Genomic DNA, 11,587 nt, shown 5'->3' with positions numbered 1-11,587 from the left:
TACAGAGTAGGACCCCAGCCAAGGGGACCCCTCTATGTGCCTGATGTGCCAAACAACAGAGAAGGACCCCAGGCAAGGGAGCCTTCTAAGTGCCTGAATGGGTAGAGCTATGGAGAAAGACTGGCCAAAGAGGCCTTCTGATCTCCAGCTACAAGAGGCTCGGAAAAAGATTCTGATAGGGCCATAACTCCTGCGGTGGAGGCAGTCTGTGTCCCTGCACACTTGGTGCCGCCAGGGTACCTGCAAACCAAGCAGCTGTGCTACCTTCACGCTCAACTCTCACTGGGGCAGAGCTGCCACAGGCAAAAAATTATCTTTCATCTATGTATGCAGGATCACTTCGGTCATGTCAACTCTTTGCGACCCTGTAGACTGTGGCTTGCCAGGCTTCTCTGTTGGGGGCAGGGAGGGGGGTTCTCCAGGCAAGAATACTGGAACCTATTGGCCAGTACTGGTTGCCATACCTTTCAGAACACTTTATTTCCCATGGCCGTAGCCATCAACTCCCCTGAGTACCTGGTGCTGCCAGAATCCCTGTGACCCAAGCAGCTGCACCACCTCCACATCTGGCCCTCACAGGGGCAAACCCAAGTCCTCCAGGGCAGCTGCAAACTCCAGTGGACAACCCACATGTAGAGGTGGAAATAAAACCACAATTGAAACCCAGGGGCAGTGTGGCCAAGGAGGAAGACCCAAAACCTTCCCACCAGCTGTATAAGCTACAGATTAAATCCACACGATCAACAAGGCAGACTCTGTCTATGGTATATATAAAGGGTCATAGAGAACTCCCATAAAAGAAAATGTGCTAGTTCTGATGGATGTGGATGTTGAAGACAAGGACACACAGGAGCAGGACCAGATTAGAATCTGAGCTGCCCCCACAGCAGGTCCAGAGATCAGCACAGTGTTGGAGGGCATCCTAGGGAGATAAGGTGGACTGTGACTCCCAGCTAGGGAAAGGACTCTGATAGCAATGACTCAAGAAAATCATTTCTTATTCTTATGTTTTGACTTGTTCTGTAGATTCTTTTGGACTTCCCCCACCCCCCGCCCCTGTGTTGTAGTTGTTGATTTTATTGGCAGTATGAAATCCAATTAAGCTTTTGAGATTTTTTCCCCCTCAGTCACATTTTTTATTGTTGTTATAAACCTCTGCCTCTACATTGGGCTTTTGCAGCTCTGAAGAGTTCTCCTTTTTTTCCTCTCTCTCTCCCTTTTCTCTTTTTAATTTTAATTTTTAAACCTATTATTATTTTCTCTACATTTATTCCTTTGTTTGTCTTTCCTATTGTTCTTTTCCCCTTGCAGTTAATTTTTAATATACATAAATCTTCTTCATCTACCTCTATTTAATGTTGCATATCTATTCTTTCTTTCTTTTCTTTCCTCTCAACATATTTGTTAGTTTTGTTTTCATTACTTTAGTAATGAAAATTTATTTTAGTTTGTTTTCATTACTTTATTCCCCACTTGGCACCTTGCTTTAGTTTTCTTTTCCAGTTTGTGCTTTAGTTAGTTTTGTTCTTCACTGGTAAATATAATTTTTGAGTTCCTTTGTTCTCTGGGTCAATTTACTGTACTTTATTTTTGTTGGACTGTTTCGACTTTGCACATGAGTGTATATGTATATGTTTATATTCCATTATTTTAATTATTATTTGCCTGATTTTATAACTTCCATTTGTCTTGGATTCATCTTTGGTTTCTCATTTTTGGATATTTGTTTTAATCTCACTTAATACCATAACAAACCACTTGTGGAATCTTCAGTCCTGACCAGAGATCAAGAGGCTTTGGAGTGAGAGCATTGATTCCAAGACCCTAGAATACTAGAGAACTAACCCTAGGGAGTATCAAATAGTGAGAATTCACACAAATAAGACCACTTGAATACAAGACCCAGCATCACCCAACCACCAGTAGTACCCTGTTCAGGATGTCTCATCTAAACAATAAACAAAACAAAAATTCAAAAGAATCATCAGCAGACAGGATTAACACCTCACTCACCCTTGACCACCAGAGGAAAAACAAACAAACAAACAAAAACTCAGCACAAATCTCACCCTATACAAAGTTTACACAAACCAGTGGACCAACCTTAGAAGGGCAGAAACAAAAAGGAAGAAAGAATTCAACCTTCTTCAAAGAAAGAATTCAACTTTCCTTCAAACACAATAAGTTAAAAAAATAATAATAATAAAAAGGCAGAAAAATACTACGCAAATGAAGGAACAAACTAGAAACACAGAAGTCCGAATAAATAAAGAGGAAATAGGCAAACTGCCTGAAAAAGAATTCAGAATAATGATACTAAAGATGTTCAAAAACCTTGGAAACAAAATGGAGAAAATGAAAGAATCAATTAACAAAGACCTAGAAGAATTAAAGAATAAACATACAGAGACAAACAACAAAATTACTGAAATTAAAAATACTCTAGAAGGAATCAATAGCAGAATATCTGAAGCAGAATAACAAATCTGTGAGCTGGAAGATGAAATGGTAGAAATAACTTCTGAAGAGCAAAATAAGTAAAAAGAATGAAAAGAACTGAGGATAGTTTCAGAGACCTTGGGGACAATATCAAACCCACCAACATTCAGATTAGAGGGATCCCAGAAGAAGAAGAATAAAAGAAAGGGTATGAGAAAATTTTTGAAGAGATTATGGTTGAAAATTTCCCCAACATAGAAAAGGAAATAGTCAATTAAGTCCAAGAGGATAAAGAGTCCTATACAGGGTAAACCCAAGGAGAAACACAAGATACATATTAATCAAACTAGCAAAGACTAAACACGAGGAAAATATTAAAAGCAGCAAGGGAGAAACAACAGGTAACATACAAAGGAAACCCCATACACTTAACAGCTGGTCTTTCAGCAGAAACTCTGCAGGTCAGAAGGGAATGGCAGGATATATTTAAGTTACTGAAAAGGAAAAATTTACAACCAAGATTATAGTACCCAGTGAGGATCTCATTCAAATCGATAGAGAAATAAAAAGATTTTCAGACAAGCAAAAGTTAACAGAATTCAGTACCAACAAACCAGCTGTACAACCAATGTTAAAGGGACTTACATAATCAAGATATACAAGAGGAGAAAAAAGATCTGCAAAATCAACCCCAAATAATTAAGAAAATGGCAATAGGAACATGTATATCAGTAGTTACTTTAAATGTAAATGGATTAAATGCTCCAACCAAAAGACACTGGCTGAATGGATAAAAAAATAAGACCCATATATATACTGTCAAAAAGAAACCCACTTCAGACCTAAAGACACATATAGACTGAGAGTGAGAGGATGGAAAAATATGTTCCATGCAAACGGGAAGCAAAAGAAAGCTGGAGTAGCAATCCTCATATCAGAAAAAATAGATTTTAAAATAAAGAAGATTACAAGAGATAAGGAAGGACACTACATTATGATCAAGGGATCAGTTCAAGAGGAAGATATAACAATTGTAAATACCTATGCACCCAACACAGGAGCAACTCAATACATAAGACAAACACTAACAGACATAAAAGGAGAAATTGACAGTAACACAATAATAGTAGGAGACTTTAACACCCCACTCACACCAATGGACAGATCATCAAAAGAGAAAATTAATAAGGAAACACAAGTCTTAAATGATACATTAGATGAGCTGGATCTCATTGATATCTTCAGGACATTTCATCCAAATATGGAAGAATACATCTTCCTCTCAAGTGCACATGGAATATTCTCCAGGTTAGACCACATCTGGAGAAGGCAACGGCAACCCACTCCAGTACTTTTGCCTGGAAAATCCCATGGACAGCGGAGCCTGGTAGGCTGCAATCCATGGGGTTGCTAAGAGTCGGACACCTGAGCGACTTCACTTTCACTTTTTCACTTTCATGCATTGGAGAAGGAAGTGGCAACCCACTCCAGTGTTCTTGCCTGGAGAATCCCAGGGACAGGGGAGCCTGTTGGGCTGCCGTCTATGGGGTCACACAGAGTCGGACACGACTGAAGTGACTTAGCAGCAGTAGACCACACCTTGAGTCACAAATCAAATCTCAGTAAACTTAAGAAAATTGAAATCATATCAAGCATCTTCTCCCACCACAACGCTATGAGACTAGATATCAATTACAAGAAAAAAACTGTAAGAAACACAAGCACATGGAGAGTAAACAACACATTTCTAAATAACCAACAGGTTACAGAAGAAATCTAAAGAGAAACCAAAAAATTTCTAGAAACAAATGACAGAGAAAACACGACAACTCAAAGCCTATGGGATGCAGCAAAAGCAGTTCTAAGAGGGAAGCTTACGGCAATACAATAGTACCTTAAGAAACAAAAAACACATCAAATAGACAACCTAACTTTATACCTAAAGCAACTGGAAAAAGAAGAACAAAAAAAAAACCCCAAAATTAGTAGAAGGGAAGAAATAATAAAGATCTGAGCAGAAATAATTGAAAAATAAATGAAAGAAACAATAATAAAGATTAATAAAACTAAAAGCTGGTTCTTTGAGAAGATAAAATTGACAAGCCTTTAATCAGACTCATTAAGAAAAAAAGAAGAATGAAATCAACAAAATTAGAAATGAAAAGGGAGAGTTTACAATGGACAATGCATAAATACAAAGGATTATAAGAAGCTATTAAGAACAACTAAATGGCAATAAAATGAATAACCTGGAAGAAATGGACAGATTCTTAGAAAAGTTCAATCTTTCAGGACTGAACCAGGAAGAAATAGAAATTATGAACCCAATTACAAGCCCTGAAATTAAAGCTGTGATAAAAAAATCTCCACACACGCCCCCCCCCCTTAAAAAAAAACAAAAACTCAGGACCAGATGGCTTCACAGGGGAATTTTATCAAACGTTTAGAGAAGAGCTAATGCCTATCTTTTAAAACTTTCAAAAAATTGCAGAGAAAGGAACACTTCTAAACTCATTCTACGAGGCCACCACCATCCTGATACCAAAACCAGACAAAGACAACACACACAAAAAAAGAAAGCTACAGGCCAATATCACTGATGAACATAGATGCAAAAATCCTCAACAGGATTTTAGCAAACAGAAGTCAGCAACACATCGAAAAGCTCATACACCATGATCAAGTTGGGTTTATTCCAGAAATGCAAGGATTCTTCAGTGTACACAAATCTATCAATGTGACACACTATATTAACAAATTGAAAGATAAAAACCATATGATTATCTCAATAGATGCAGAAAAAGCCTTTGACAAAATTCAGCATCCATTTATGATTAAAACTCTTCAAAAAATGGGCATGGAAGGAACCTACCTCAACATAGTAAAGGCCATATATGATAAGCCTACAGCAAACATTAATCTCAATGGTGAAGAACTGAAAGCATCCCCCCTAATATCAGGAACAAGACAAAGGTGACCACTTTCACCAGTATTATTCAACATAGTTCTGGAAGTCCTAGCTACAGCAATCAGGGGAGACAAATAAATAAAAGGAATCCAGATCAGAAAAGAAAAAATAAAACTCTCACTGTCTGCAGATGACATGAAACTGTACATAGAAAACCCTAAAGACAGTATCAGAAAATAACTAGAACTAATCAGTGAATTTAGCAAAGTTTCAGAATACAAAATCAATACACAGAAATAACTTGCATTTCTAAATATTAACAATGAAAAATCAGAAAGAGATATTAAGGAATCAATCCCATTCACCATTGCAACAAAAAGAATTAAATATCTAGGAATAAACTTATCTAAGGAGACAAAAGAACTGTACACAGAAAATGATAAGACACTAATGAAAGAAATCAAAGACTACATAAACAGATGGAGAGATAGTCCATGTTCCTGGGTAGGAAGAATCAATATTGTGAAAATGACCATAGTACCAAATACAATCTTCAGATTCAATGTGATCCCTATCAAATTACTAATGACATTTTTCACAGAACTAGAACAAAAAATTTCACAATTCATATGGAAACACAAAAGACCCCGAATAGCCAAAGCGGTCTTGAGAAAGAAGAATGGAGCTGGAGGAATCAGCCTTCCCAACTTCAGATTATACTACAAAGCTACGGTCATCAAGACAGTATGGTACTGGCACAAAACAGAAATATAGACCAATGGAACAAGATAAAAAGCCTGGAAATAAACTCATGCACCTATGGGTACCTTATTTTTGACAAAGGAGGCAAGAATACACAATGGGGCAAAGACACCCTCTTCAGTAAATGGTGCTGGGAAAACTGGACAGCTACATGTAAAAGAATGATTTTAGAACAATTCCTAACACCATACAAAAAGATAAACTCAAAATGGATTAAAGACCTAAATGTAAGACCAGAAACTATAAAACTCTTAGAGGAAAACATACGAAGAGCACTCGATGACATAAATCAAAGCAAGATCCTCTATCTTGCTTAGTAAACAAGTGGGACCTGATTAAACTTAAAAGATTTTACATAGCAAAGAAAACTATAAGCAAGGTGAAAAGACAACCCTCAGAACGGGAGAAAGTAATAGCAGATGAAGCAACTGACAAAGGAGTAATGTCCAAAATATGCAAGCAGCTCATACAACCCAATGCCAGAAAAACAAACAACCCAATCAAAAACTGGACAAAAGACTTAAACAGACATTTCTCCAAAGAAGACATACAAATGGCTAACAAACACATGAAAAGATGCTCAACATCACTCATTATTACAGAAATGCAAATCAAAACTACAATGAGATATCATCTTACACTTCTCGGAATGGCCATCATCGAAAAGTCTACAAACAATAAATGCTGGAGAGGGAGTGGAGAAAAGGGAATGCTCTTGCACTGTTGGTGGGAATGTAAATTGAAACAGCCACTATGGAAGATGGTATGGAGATTCTTTAAAACACTAGGAATAAAACCACTATATGACCCAGCAATCCCACTACTAGGCATATACCTTGAGGAAATCAAAACTGAAAAAGATACATGTATACCATTGTTCATATGCAACACTATTTACAATATCTAGAACATGGAAGCAACCTATATGTCCATCAACAGATGAATGGATAAAGAAATTGTGGTACATATACACAATGTAATATTACTCAGCCATAAAAAAGAATGCATTTGAGTCAGTTCTGATGAGGTTGATGAACCTACAACCTATTGTACAGAGTAAAGTGAGTCAGAAAGAGAAAGATGGAGAAACAGACATAGAGAACAGACTTATGGACATGGGGGAGGGGAGGAGAGGGTGAGATGTATGGAAAGAGTAACATGGAAACTTACATTACCATTTGTAAAATAGGTAGCCAACAGGAATTTTCCGTATGTTTCAGGAAACTCAGACAGGGGCTCTGTATCAATCTAGAGGGGTGGGATGGGAAAGGAGATAGGAGAGAGGTTCAAAAGGGAGGGGATATGGGTATACCTATGGCTGATTCATGTTGAGGTTTGACAGAAAACAACAAAATTCTGTAAAGCAATTATCCTTCAATAAATAAAAAGAATGAAAGGATTCCTTAATCTACTGAAAAATGACTGCCCTTGTCTTTAAAAAAGAGTTTTTGCTTTTTGAAAATGAGAAACTGTTAATTTCTTAATTTTATTCCTAGGGGTTTTCCAAATTTCAGACATTATTTTTTGTGAGTGAGTCTGCCCAGAATTCAGAAGGCTACAAGCAAAGGAAGGAAAGCTACAGAGAAGCATCAGTTTTGTCCCAGGGCTTTGCAATGAAAGTGCCACCTGCTTGTTTTTGGGGTGACTACACCCTGTCTTCTCCAAGCATTGTGGTTTCTCCTGTAAATGTAACAACCATTTGTCTTTATGACAACATTTTATTGTCAGGGAGTTTCTTTCTAGATAGGGATCTCTGAGCTAAAATCTCAAATTATATGCATCCACCCACCTTTATATTATAATTACTCTTTTTGGCTTTTAAAAAATAACTACATACATCAACAGTTTCACAACTGCTTAAGTGAGTGGTAAGATTAGTAGGCAAACTCCTAGAGAAATCATGCTGGTGACCACAGTTATTAAAGTGCACATTGTTAGAATGTATGCATGTTTTCCTAACCACTGGACCACAAAGGAATTCCTATAAAATGTTTGCATGTTGTCAGGAAGGCACAAAAGTTTGAAGATTTCTTCAACATGATAGTACTGACTTGGCACTTCAGAACAAAAATTAAGGGCTTTGTAGTAGACTGCAGTCCATGGGGTTGCTAGAGTCGGACACGACTGAGTGACTTCACTTTCACTTTTCACTTTCATGCACTGGAGAAGGAAATGGCAACCCACTCCAGTGTTCTTGCCTGGAGAATCCCAGGGATGGGGAAGCCTGGTGGGCTGCTATCTATGGGGTCACACAGAGTTGGACACGACTGAAGCCACTTAGCAGCAGCAGCAGCAAGGGGGTTGCCTTAGCTTTATGCTGCCTACTTTGGGATTTCCCCTGTTAAAGAACATCATGCAGTATTTTGAGTGGACATTAAATTTTCCCTTTTAAGAAACACAGATGAAATTACATTTTATTAGCTGCTTTATTAGGGCTTCCCTGATGGCTCATATAGTAAAGAATTTTCCTGCAATACAAGAGAACTTGGTTTGATCCCTGGGTTGGAAAGATGCCCTGGAGAAGGGAACAGCAACCCACTCCAGTATTCTTGCCTGGACAATGCCATGGACAGAGGAGCCTGGTGGGCTAAAGTCCATGGGGTCGCAAAGAGTCAGACATAACTGAGCAACTAATATATACACAGCTGCTTTATCAAGTCTTTATATGATAACTGCTGCTGCTGCTAAGTCGCTTCAGTCGTGTCCGACTCTGTGCGACCCTATAGAGGGCAGCCCACCAGGCTCCCCCATCCCTGGGATTCTCTAGGCAAGAATACTGGAATGGGTTGCCATTTCCTTCTCCAATGCATGAAAATGAAAAGTCAAAGTGAAGCCGCTCGGTGGTGTCCGACTCTTAGCAACCCCATGGACTGTAGCCTACCAGGCTCCTCGGTCCATGGCATTGTCCAGGCAAGAATACTGGAGTGGGTTGCCATTGCCTTCTCCTAGTTATCAACAATTCTTTCCTTTATCGATTTTAGTTTGGTCAAATATTTCCCAGAGTAAAATTAGAGGACAGGATATTCCTGCACATATATAAATTAATTTATAATGAAACAATACACATATTAGACTATTAGAACTGAGAAAGGCAATAGAAATATTGATATCACTAATGAATAAACTTTTTGGTCCAGGAGATGAAGTGATTTGTACATTCTGGTGTGTAGGGCTAGCAAATTTCCTTAAGTTATTTCTGGACCCTTTACCTTAATCTCTAACTCAAATTAGCATTATATAAGTGATCAGACAGTTCATAGAGCAGCACTGACACTGTGAATAAATTGGGCTTGCTATCTCCATTTCAGATCCTTTCTAGCTATTTATCTTTTTGGTTAGATGAAAGACAGGACTTGGTTTAGCAGCTCACTTTAGTAGAAGGGATGAATTTGCCTAGGTCTAAACCAAAGCTTCAGAGAAGGCAATGGCACCCCACTCCAGTACTCTTGTCTGGAGAATCCCATGGACGGAGGAGCCTGCAAGGCTGCAGTCCATGGGGTCACTGAGGGTTGGACACGACTGAGCGACTTCACTTTCACTTTTCACTTTCATGCATTGGAGAAGGAAATGGCAACACACTCCAGTGTTCTTGCCTGGAGAATCCCAGAGACAGCGGAGCCTGGTGGGCTGCCGTCTATGGGGTCGCGCAGAGTCGGACACGACTGGGGCGACTTAGCAGCAGCAGCAGCAGCAGCAAACCAAAGTACTCAGTTAGGCCCAAAATTTCCATCTATACCGGTGATATATATGATACTACTTTTGTTGATTCATCACTTTTAACAGAGTACTTAAGCCTTTTTATTGTGCTGGTGTTTAAATTACACCTTTATATGCTCCCAGCATTCAGACTAAATAAACAATTTCATCACTGAGGTCTCTTTAGAGATAAAATAATTATTACCTTTTTCTTATGACATGTGTTTATTGTAAACATTTGAAAAACTATGTTAAAATAGAAAAAAATCACTTGATATGAGAGAATCATTTTTTTGGATAAAAAAGAAAATTTATGTTTGTTCTTAATCTATAAATAGTAAATAAATGCTTTTTACAGAAACTTTATTTATTTTTTTGGCTATGTCCCATCTTAGTTTCAGCTTGCAGGATCTAGTTCCCTGACCAGGGATCAAACTTGGGCTCCCTGCATTTGGAGCTCCAAATTTAGCCACAGGACTCACCAGGGAAGTTCGTTCACTACTGAAATTTCAGATAATACTTATAATCAAAATCAGTTTAAAAATTAATCTAGACATCATGTAAAGATAGTCATTGTTATATTCTCATTTGTGTTTGTTTTTCTATATGTGTGTATTATTTGGTATTTGATGATTTTCAGATCTAAATAATATCAAAGTAATAATTTAAAAAATACAAGCACCATAAATAAAAATCCAAGCAAGCCTCATGCTTGTTTCCACAGCAAATATACCGATATTGGACCTACACAGAGAAGACGAGCATGACCTCTGCCAAGAATGACATATAAATTTGTCAAGTGTTCTTCATTTTTCAGTTATGCAAGATAAGTATTACACCTCAATCAAGGTGGAAAAAAAGTGCAAGCTTATATATTTTCATAACAAGACTGGACTTACATGAACTATGACAGTGAAATAATCCCTTCTGACATGGTGCAATTGCTATAGCTATAAACACAGGTGTTGTGGCAGATGTTGGCTGCAGAGGCTCCTGGGCTGCTGAGAGAACACTTGTCAGCTTTGTTTATGTGGGTGAGGCACTCTGCTGTGTGCTCCACACCCCTGCTTCATTGCAAGATGTACCTGAAGGCAGGATGCTGTCTTCCTTCTTGACCTGACTCTCTACTTTTGAATTGCAGTAGAGTTGGATCATCATGTATTCTGTCTTCTTCCTCACCTCATGAGATTTGAATAAGAAGGAACCTCTCCCTGAAATTATGAGGATATTAACAGACGCCTCTGAGCAGAAAGCATTTGGCTTTCACATCAGATCGAAAAGAAAGGAGTCGTTGGAGAGGCAATAATTCTAGAATCGAGGAGTTTTAAAAATATGAGGATTTCCTCTCAGGCTCGTATTATTCAACCAACAATATGTGTTGCTTTTAGAATGAGGAACTTAACACTAAAATGGAAAACTTAAGGCTGGCTGTGAAGGCCAAGGTTTAGGGGACTTTTTTGCTAACCCTTTTTCCTAAAATAACATTAAGAAAAATAGGGAAAATATATTTCCTTTTAAGAAAAGCAACCTTGGCAAGATACCAACTTTTCTAGAGGAATCAGTCAATTCTATTTTTCTGTTTCTGATTGTTACAGATTCTTAAATAACATCTTAAAAAAAAAACAACAACAACAACAAAAAACAACAAAAACCTCTCCAGTGATAGTCTGGATTAAGCAGGTTTCATTGTCTCCATTGAAAATGAAGTATTGCTTATGGAGAATCATGCCTTATTTGTAGTACTTAAATGGTTAAATCTAAGGCTTTTCACTCATCCCCACT

The 11,587-nt window shown here is 38.0% G+C and overlaps 1 non-coding gene across 1 annotated transcript; it reads left to right on the top strand.

Annotated features, from left to right (window-relative positions):
* The first annotated feature begins 10,517 nt into the window (after window positions 1–10,517).
* On the top strand, window positions 10,518–10,619 carry LOC139183771 (U6 spliceosomal RNA). Its single transcript, XR_011567388.1, has one exon. It is a non-coding gene; the product is annotated as a U6 spliceosomal RNA (small nuclear RNA).
* The last annotated feature ends 968 nt before the right edge of the window (window positions 10,620–11,587 follow it).

The sequence above is a fragment of the Bos indicus genome, chromosome 6 (genome assembly GCF_029378745.1).
Source record: "Bos indicus isolate NIAB-ARS_2022 breed Sahiwal x Tharparkar chromosome 6, NIAB-ARS_B.indTharparkar_mat_pri_1.0, whole genome shotgun sequence".
Taxonomy (NCBI): Eukaryota; Metazoa; Chordata; class Mammalia; order Artiodactyla; family Bovidae; genus Bos; species Bos indicus.
Note: the sequence above shows the minus strand (reverse complement) of the source record. Positions and strands in the feature narration are given on the sequence as shown.